Genomic DNA, 11,406 nt, shown 5'->3' with positions numbered 1-11,406 from the left:
ATAAGTTCTTTCAATATGCTGTACACTAGGGCGGTCCGTAATTTTTTGTTTTTCGAAATTCGAATATAAAGACGTGCACCGGGCACTTAAAAAATCCCATTTAATTAACATGGGAAAATTTACGATTTTCGAAAAATTGAACTCATGTTCCAGGGTTCAATCGAAACGAACCAAGTTATTTAGGGATTTAAGAGGAGTGCCTACGAAATAAAACCATACTAATAACTTTCATTTCCAACCCATCCCCACCTTCCCCGCAGCACCCGAAATGCCTTAAAAATAAAAAAACCTTATGTTTACGTATTATTGTAAATTTTTAGTAATTTTCGTCTCTTTTTCATACAAATATTTACTGATGGACAATTTGTATATATACCATGACTTTAAGCCATTTTCAATTGTTTAAACAAATTTTAATTGTTTAAACAATTATTTATTCCCAACAAATGTAAAAAATAATCGTATTGTCTGATTAAAATGTAATTGTTTGTCATTGTTTGTAGTAAATTTTTCTAAAAACATTATGTAGTTATTTAAACAATTATATATTGTTTATTTTAAAAATGTCTAAACATAAATCCAAAGATTATTAAAGAATTAAAAACTGGTAAACGTATTCTATCTATACACGATACAGTCAGAAAAATAATTTGATGTGTTTTATTTAAATTTCTTTTTCTAGCCATCGAAAGAAACTTCTTGAGCAAATATAGATTCTTTAATCAAATTAATCAAATTGACTACTTTAACATGTAGTTCATGAACAGAGCATAGGCAATCTTTACATTTTAATTTATAGTAATCAAACGAATTGGCAGAAAAATTAAAAAATGTCGGTGTTAGTGCTGCTTGAAAATACAAATTAAAAATATATATCAAGTTTTTCCACAGTGTAGTATAATTGATAATTCAATGAAAAACATCGAAATTGTAGTCATTTTCAAAATGATAAACATAACAGTATCGTATAGCAGCAACACTGTTCCCTCTCTCCAGCTTATCTGATGTACCAAGCTATTGGAACACACATGACAGTTTAGTCTAAGAGCCGAGGCCGTTTTTGGCGATTTATTAGGTAACGATTCTGCCACTATTTTCCTGAATGCTGAGAACATACTGATCACGAAATGTGGCTTCTCCAGGGGTAATCACAGGGAGAAGGTGTTTATTTACTCATTCGAAGTTGTACAAAAAATGATTAAAATAAGTCATAGGGTAACGGCTGAATCTTTCTGCGTTGAATGAGTAATTAAACACCTTCTCCCCGAGACTAACCCTGGAGAAACAACATTTGGTGATCAGTATATTCTCAAAAATCAGGAAAATAGTGGCAGAATCGTTACCTAATAACTCGCCAAAAACGGCCTCGGCTCTTAGACTAAACTGTCATGTGTGTTTCAATAGCTTGGTACATCAGATAAGCTGGAGAGAGGGAACAGTGTTGCTGATATACGATACTGTTATGTTTATCATTTTGAAAATGACTACAATTTCGATGTTTTTCATTGAATTATCAATGAAACTACACTGTGGAAAAACTTGATATATATATTTTTAATTTGTATTTTCAAGCAGTACTAACACCGACATTTTTTAAATTTCTCTGCCAATTCGTTTGATTACTATAAATTAAAATGTGAAGATTGCCTATGCTCTGTTCATGAACTAAATGTTAAAGTAGTCAATTTTGACATTAATTATCTCCGCATCGGTATGGTTATAAAATTTGAAATTAATTTAGCATTTAAATCATTATTTCATTTAAATATAGCTCTTTTATCAAAAAATTATACCAGAGATTGATTTTTTCACATACAACCTTAAAAAGAAAGTTGATATCTCTGGATCAATTTTTGGAAATTTTGAAAACGGACAATAAATAATTATTTAAATAATTATATCTTTTTAGAAAAATTTACTACTTCAAAAAATGACAATTAATTACACTTCAGTCAGAGAATACTATTATTTTTTTTACATTTCTTGGGAATGAATAATTGTTTATAAATTGCTTAAAAAGTCATGGTAAATATTCAATTTGTCCATTAGTAAATATTTGTATGAAAAAGACGACGGAAATAGCTAAAAAGTTACAATTATACGTAAACATGCAGTTTTTTTATTTTTGGGTCATTTCTGGTGCTGCGGGGAAGATGGAGGTGGGTTGGAAATTAAAGTTATTATTATGGTTTTATTTTTCAGGCACTCCTCTTTAATCCCTAGAAAACTTGGCTCATTTCGATGAAACCCTGGAACATGAGTTCAATTTTTCGAAAATTGTAAATTTCCCAATGTTAATTAAATGAAATTTTGAAGTTCCCGTTGCACGTGTTAATATTTTAATTTCGAAAAACAAAAACTTACAGGTTTTCCTTCACCGAAATTTGAAACTTGGGGGGGGGGGGTCTTACCCTCCAGAGTTAAAAAAAAATTTGCGATGCATTTTTGGACCACCCTAGTGTGCACCATATTGAAAGAACTTATATTACAAAGTATTTCAAGTATTGAAAAGATTTCAGAACGATTCCGAATGATTTCACAACGATTTAAAATATGTAAGAATGACTTTACAGACATTAAAAATATATGCAATTGGTTTTAAATATTTCACATATTACATATTTCAAAAAGATACAGAAAATGTCACAATAATTTAAAACATTTCACAAAGAATGAAAATATTAAAATGATTTTGCAAAGATTTAAATTATTTTTTAAACATTGTAAAGAATTTAAAACTATTTCAGAGATTTTAAAGGTTCCAAAAGATTTGAGAGATTTTTAAAAATTTGTAAAAGAATTTAAATATTTAAGATTGTAAATGTTTCAGAAAGATGAAAGAAATTTCACAACGAATGAAAATATTAATCATTTGGGCTCATGAAAATTATAATAAAATAATAGTTGATGACAGAGCGTTGTTTGCGCGAAAAATTATTTTTCTGAATCTAACCTCAAAAATATTTCGAGACCAGAATGATTGATTCATCAATAAGACTTTAATTTTAGCGCTTCAAATTTTAAGTCTAAGATTTTTAATGTTTTCATTCAGAAAGAATTTCTGATTATCACGTTTTCAGAATAGTTATAAAATCTAAAGGTACGACACAATATTATTTGAAATACTTTCAATTTTAATCTTTTTTTTCAAATTTTTACAGTATTTTCAAATATTTTTAATATTAACTAATTACATTATTTAAACTTTTATTGTTACGTACCCTTGGTAATTTATTAATTAAGTATTTTCGAAAATAATAATATGACTGATAAGCATAATTTCCTTTATTTTCTATTTTCACTGCCTATCACAAGAGTTAAATATAATCAACAAGGCTTGTATACGCCGCGTCACATAACGCCACGAATTGAAACGAACTATACCATTTAAAGTAACTAACATTCCATCTATCTCCTCTTTTTCTACAGGCCAAAAATATTGAGGGGGTACCATCGCTACAAGAATTTTTATTACCATTTCAACCAAACTTTCACGATATCTAAATATGATCACCAAAAGTACTCAGTTAAAATCTTAGAAGCCTAGGGCACTTTATGAATAAGTTATTAACGTTTTTAATTTCGTCATATTTAACATTGCGTCTTATGAGAGATGGCGTTTTTGAGCTCTTCACTGTGTGTTACCTAAGTAACCATCATTAAGGCCATGTGACGAGAGGGTCACGTGACCAAACCTGGTCTTGAATTTTTCTTTCCCAACTTACGTCTGAACGAAATGAGGTATCGCTATAAAAGTTTGGAAAATGAAAGAGGAGATAATAAAGTCCATGTCTCTGCTTGGCTCCGGTGGAAAGTTTGAGAAAATTTTTTTTGTAAGAAAATACCAGTGGAAGTTTTTTTTCCCAACTTGCGTCCACACGGAATAAGATATCGTGTTAAAAATTTGGCACGATAAATAGAAGGCATGCAAGAATGTGTCTCTGATTCTAAATAATTAGAATAGTGAAAAAAGTTTTTTTTTAAATTACTATTTTGGAGAAATACCGAAGGAAACAAGGGACTAGGCATGCCATTGCGGGGTTGATGCAATGAGGGGGGAGGTCCGCCACCTTTTGATGTCCCGCGACAAACATGGCAGCGCCCACATGTTTATATTTTCATGCACAATATGTCGGCAAAAATGCTCGTGCGCAGAATCAAATGGCACATCGTAAGATGGCAGCTCTCCCCACTCATGGAATTCTCCCCCTTCCCGTGGATTCAACCCCGCTCGCCCAAGTTAGGATGGCATGCCTACTCCCGTGTTTCCTATGTTCATGCCTGTAAGCAATTTGCAATGTTGTCAAAGGGCTGGTTTTGAGGTTTACATTTATCAAAGTGGGGAAAAACAACAAAAATCGCTCACGAACATTATGCACAAATAATGCAAAAACTAATGTTTGCACTTGAAATGCAAATAAACATATTTGGTCTCACGTACGTATGAGTCTGGTATCAGCTGTTTCAAAGCAGCACTAGCGCAGTAGACAATTTCGAACTTCTAGGGGTCTGTGGGTAAAACAGATTGCATGATTACCGTCAGAGAAAGTTAAAAGTCAAACTTCTGCTGTAAAACCTAAATGTGTCCGTCGATAATCATTATTTGCATAAATAAACTTTTTTCTTCCTCCAACTCTTTGCAAGGCCACAAACGATCCTCTAATATTTATCAACATTTTCCGAACAAAATTTCCGCGTTATCTAAACTTTTATTTTTCAATATGGGTGAAAAAATATTGATCTTAGGGCTGATTTAATCAGCTGTTATACTCATCACATGGCCTTAAGATATTATTGATAATTTTTTAAATGAAAAACAAATATTTTAAAATTGAGGTGCATAAATAATATTAACAATTTGGTTTCTGCATATACATGAAAAAAAATTAATCACAAAACTAGCGCTTCTGAACGTTGACTATCGCAATCTGGCAACATCGCGAGGCGCGATCAATGTAGATTTCAGTCAGCCGTTGATTTATGTGGCCGGCGAAATGATCACAATATTGCCAGATTTCAACTCATTAAGTCATACGAGTGCAGGTATTACGACTGCTTAGTCGACTGATCTCGGCAGTAGCAATGGCGCCTCGTTAAGCGTTATTGAACTGTTTTAGTTCAAATGGGCTTGAGTTCAATTGCGCCTTAGTTCAAACGGATACCTAACATGCGAAATATGTCAAATCGAGTACGATGTGCCCAGTGGGCACAAAATTTAGCGACGTCTGTACGACATTGTTACGATATCTTTACGACAACTTTGCGATATCCTATGCCCATGTCATTAAGGTGTCTTTACGATATCGTAAATAAGTCGTATGATCTGACGATGTCTTTACAATATCGTAAAGACACCGAAACGACATGGACATAGGATGTCGTAAAGTTATCGTAAAGATGTCGTAACGATGTCGTAAAGACGTCGCCAAATTTTGTGCCCACTGGGTGTCCTTTTTACGTTCGATTATCGATTGTTTTGAATAAATGCATCCATCACACTAGTCATTTGGGTAGGGTGAAGTTGTGTCCTTGCATCGATTTTCCAGAACATATTTTGTCCCAGAAGCAGTTATCTTCAGACTGTAAATTATCGGGCGCGTATTATGATATCAGAGAAAAGTATACGTTGTGAAATAAATGATGAAAGCCGGTAAGAAGAGCTGGTTTAAATGGCTTGGATCAACATCTGGAGTAGCAGGGTAGCTAAACGCCGTAAAGACCCAGAAAATACAATTATGTACAACTATAAAATTGTTAATAATTAAAATAAATAATATTAATCTTTTTTCTTGAACGCAATATAAGAAGACTAGTAAAATGAGGCGACAAATAGAATATTGACATAATGGGACTCCCCTTTTGTGGGCCATCATGAGCATTTTTAAAAGAAAAGAAGAAGTGAAAAATAAAATACACTCAACTTCCAGTTAAGTAAAAACCTTTGAAATAAAAACAGTTCGGTTATGTCAAATTCCCCGTATCCCCACCAATATCTATTTGGCCGGAGAAGATGAAGAAGTGGGCTTTATACGTGTGCCGTATATACCTGGGTTTGTCACGTGTTGCTAAGTGGAGGGGATGCCAGCCCAGCCCTAAATGTGAAATAGCTGGGTGGTGCGTTTTGGTATATCTGATCGTTGACATAACTGAGCTTAGACTTAACTGGAAGTTGAGTTTTGCAATTGTTTAATAAAAGTAATATTTAATGTGACTAATCAAATCTACTTATTATTTATCTTGAGTTATGTTTCCCTTGAAGCAATGAAAAATAATGCATCTTTAGGTTATGTTTCGTTATGTTTTTTGTTTTTTTTTTCGACTGAAAAATTGGGAAAGGTTACGCTAGAACCAAAATTAGCAAGGAACGTGAGAATTTTGGTTCTAACTTAATCATGTTTAATTATAGAATATTCATTTTAATTCGAAAATAACCGACATAACCTAAAATAGCATTATTTGTTCATTTTATTACAAACTCCGCTTTTTTCCTTCATATGATATTCATTTCTCATTAAAAAGTGGGGACATAACCTAAAATATTGCATTGTTTGTATATTTTATTTCACGGTCAATATTTTTCTGCCATCAAATATTTACTTCCCATACTTCACATAATTTGTGACTTTTTCTATCTTTGGAATTTTTCTATTATAATATATGTATTTCCCATGGAAAATGAGTTACATTACCTAAAATGTATCATTAGTGAAGTTTATTGGCTAACTGAGCTTTTTCCATAAAAAGTATCCAGGAAACAAAAATCCATTCACCTGCATTTGAATGGGTTTTGAGGTATTCTGAATTGCGTATTTGTCACTGGAATTACAAATAGCCGCCCATAGGTTAGAGTGAGTTTTGAATGAGAAATCAACTTTTTTAATCGGCCACGTAATTCTTTTCTCGGACCCATTCAATAGAGATTATGAATCAGCATTAACCGATAAAGGAACGATAATTCCGATAGAAAATTAATAATTTAAATAAAACAAATATGATTTAAATAGTTAAAACTATTCATTAAAAAATAGTTCAATGGCCACCTTCAAAAAAATTCTGGCATACATGTAGTCTATCTTATTTACAGACCATTTATTTTCAGGTATTTTAATTGATTTTGCTTAATATTTTTTTTTGAGATATTTGCATCAGACCACATCAGAATATTAAACATTTATTTATTTATTTCACATTTACCGTATATGAATCTTGAATGTACAAAAACGAACACTCACGTTTTATCTTATCGAAATTGCCTTTACCAAAAATGCGGGTATTGAAATTCTAAACATTTGGATATTTGTGATGCAAATGGATATAAGCGAATTGCGGAGTTTGTTTCTAACACGTGGAATCTCTGCAGCCATTAGCATGTGCACTGAATAAATTGAATGTCACTGACGCTTAATTCAGTGTAAATCTTATAATTCCTGCAAAGGATAATCTAATGAAACTACTTTAAAAAGAAAATTGCAACTAAATAATCATTGAATTTATAGATAAATTGTCGCATCTGTTATAATACATTACAATATTATTTAATTTGAATGTCTGCAATTTTTATTAATCAGCATTGTGCTATTCAAACTTATTATCTCATACTTCTCATTCGAAACAATTAATTCTTTAAAATTTTAATCTGCATAGTCCACTCAGTTGAACACAGTCTGAGGTAACCTATAATTGGCAGATTCACGCTTATTGAAAATTGCTATGTACACATTGTATTTTTACCATTGGATGTGATCTTTTAAGAACTCCATCTCATATTGAATCTCAACCCATTCATATGCATATTAACGAATTGTAGAATGCTCATAGGAATTATTTCAGGTTATCCAGTCTCATTTAACTCTATTCACTCAGCATTTTGACGAATGTGGAATGGCAGATTTAAAGCACCGCGCACAGATGACCGATTAAAAATGTCGCCAACCGATTGCATTTTTATTCTTTTAATCTGCAAATGACAGATACGCAATTCAAAGCGACTCGCTTTCTATCGGGTTTTTTTTCCTGGGTACTACTATTTAGTCGAGAGAAAACGAAGACCTATAACACATAACCTGAAAATACCTTCCCAGTGGCCACCGGGACGTCCTAAAGACGTCCTTAGAATGTACCTCTACATATGTTATATGATTTGACGTCTTTAAGACATCCTCTGGATCTTTTCATGTGGTTAAAAGGTCCTCAGGACGTCCTTAAGACGACTGCCGAAATATGTATATAGGACAAGTTCAGGACTTGTGTACCCACTGGGTTATTTGTGAATTGTGTTTCTAGCGTAGCATTTTTAATTAAAAAATATTTATTTTCCGGCGAAAATGAACGAGATTACCTAAAAATACATTACTAGTCCCGGTAAGAAGCCTTGGATCAAAAGGTATTAACATTTTGAATCCCTAAGAATGCCGTTTCTGTCCTTTTTCTAATCCACATTAGGCCGCAAAACAAAATTTTCGTTTAAAGCATCCTCACCCAGCAAACACGTTCTGTGACTGTCACAGATCAAAGAAGAAACTGTGTTCTATAACATTTGTTACAAGATGGTGACAGAACTGTTCTAGAACAAAACGGTAACAGTGTTCTAGAACACTGTGTCGAAATTGTGACAGAACTATTCTAGAACTATGAACTATGTGACAGCACTGTTCTGTAACAGTTGCTATGGAATTGTTCTAGAACAAACTGATCACAGACGTTCTATAATATTTGTTTTAAGTTTGTTATAGAACTGTGCCATAATAGTATTATATCGAAGTTCTAGAACCCCGTTACAAGTGTGTTCTAGAACGAATTATGAAAAAAGATTTATAACTACTCCAGAACACTTGTTATGTAATTGTTATCGAACTGATCAATCACATACGTTCTTTAACATTTGTTATAAGTTTGTTCTAGAACTGTGCCGTAATAGTGTTATATCGAAGTTCTAGAACCATGTTACAAGTGTGTTCTAGAACAATTCAGGGACAAAGATTAAAACTGTTCCAGAACAGTTGTTACGTAATTGTTTTAGAACTGACCATTCACAGACTTATTATTATTATCAACTTTATTATCTTAATTGTGCCGTCCGAATGTTACTTCGACGTTCTGTGGAAAACTATTACACTAGCCCTTAACGGTCGCCATGGGGTCATTAGTGCCCTGACACTTTATATTGAAATTTACGAAGTTCATTCTTCAGTTTTTTTTTCAATGTCTTAAAATAAAAATAAAAACAGTTAACAAGTAAAATTATCTTATAACAAGACACTTAAGGGAATGTCAACAAAATTTCACGCAAAAATATTTAAAATCTACTACGCAATAAAATACTACGGCTAGGATCTTCAACGACCATATGAGGACCTCAACGTTATATCAAAGTAAGGGGACCTTTAAGGGTTAAATTCCTTAAATAAAATAATAAAATAGCTGGTTTCATAACTAATAACGAAAAGAAAGAATTGTACTACCGTATTGTCTTTTCTAAATAAAATTTATATAAAAAGAAGCTACGCAGTTTTGTAATTATAATTGAAGAATATTAATATTCTTTATCAGAGCACAGATAAACATTTATAAATTTATTAATACGTTTTTTATTAATGAAATTCTATTAATATAAACAAAAATATATATTTGTTATCGAAGATCATAGAATAACATATTGAAACACATTAAGAGCACGTGCACTGAGTTCTAAGTAACTAAGTTTTACCTCTCTCTCATTAAAATATGTGAGAGATATTTAAAGATAAGTTTACGATACGAACATACGTCGTCATTGCAACATCGTAAATATGTCGTAAGGACCTTCTCCAATGTTTTGCCTCATGGGAAGTTCTATAAAAATATTTAAATTTATAATTTGACGTATCCGAAAGTCATTTTGGGGCATTTTTCGATATTTTAAATATATTTCAACACAAAGAAATACCCTTAATTTCGTTCGGATTCCTGCCTTTCTAGATCTATCTAGTCCAATTATCATCTAAACATTGTTAACTGATTAGCTATCAACTTAAAAAAAGCACATATAAATAAATTGCGAAAAGTTATCTTGAAATCACAATACTTAAAGTTATAATTTGAACGTATGGTGTAGCTTTTTCAGTCCTTATGAGGACAGAATTTTTTGTTTTCCACAGCATTCCGAACGAAATTATGAGGCATTTTTCGATTTTTTAAACATTATTTCTACACATTTAAAATAATTTGGCTCAATTCTACGCTGAAAAAAATAAAAATAACAATTTAAAAACCAATTTTATTAATTAATAGCTTAAATGAAAATTTATGTTAAAATAACCTTAAAATTTCGTACAAATTTAAATCTTTCTTGAAATCCTTATCAACATTTTCGGTAAGAACCGTTACTTTTACCTCAAATTGTACAAAAAATGTTTACCTTCTTTGAAGCCTAATGATTTTTTATTCAAAATAAATATTTCCGTTGCAAATGATGAAAAAAACCTAAAGTTGTGAAAAAGTTGTGAATCTTCTTCAAAATATAATCTAAAAAATTTAAAAATAGCAATTTATGATGAAAAACACTGACTTAATCCAAACTTGCCAGTGGGGAAAAAAATTAAGGATGTCCTAGAGACGTCTTTGTCCTTCGCTAAGACATCTTTTATAACATGTCTTTTAGTCATCCTAGGGATGATCTTAAAACGTCTAATGTTAGTAAAAAAGATGTCCCGAGAACGTCCATGTCTTTAAGACGTCTTTTGATCATACTGAGGACATTGGACGTCTTAGAGACGTTGCTTGGCCTGACATAGGACGTCCTAGGAATGTTCCAAGGACGTTCTTGGGATTTTCATAGTTTTGTGCCCACTGGGTTTCATGGAAACTCAATAAAATTCTGATATCGTACGTTATTTAGTATTATTTATTAAGTTAAACAAATAATTATTTTATCCTAGCTCATGATGGTATAAATGACAAATCATGATTCATGGATAAAAGATTTGACAAAAAAAGATTTAAATTATAATTTGAAGATTTGAATCTTGCTGCCTTGAGTTCCCAGTGGGCACAACATTTGGCGACGTCTTTACGACATCTTTACGACAACTTTGCGACATCTTATGTCCATGTCGTTTCGGTGTCTTTACGATATCGTAAATACATCGTCAGATCATAGATTTATTTACGATATCGTAAAGACACTTTAACGACATAGACATAGGATGTCGTAAAGTTATCGTAAAGATGTCGTAACGATGTCGTAAAGTCGTCGCTAAATTTTGTGCCCACTGGGCTGTGATTCGGCCGTAGTGCGCCAGGGAGCGCAGGGATTTGCCTTTCTCGCAATTGTGGGTCCAGATGCAATAAGGGCACATAAAATTTTTTCGTGCGAAAACGAAGTCCCCTGGAGGCTTTAGAAAAAATTTTCGAATTTTAATTTTCAAA

Source organism: Belonocnema kinseyi, chromosome 5, assembly GCF_010883055.1.
Source record: "Belonocnema kinseyi isolate 2016_QV_RU_SX_M_011 chromosome 5, B_treatae_v1, whole genome shotgun sequence".
NCBI lineage: Eukaryota > Metazoa > Arthropoda > Insecta > Hymenoptera > Cynipidae > Belonocnema > Belonocnema kinseyi.
The sequence above is the reverse complement of the archived record's forward strand: the minus strand, read 5'-3'. Positions refer to the sequence as shown.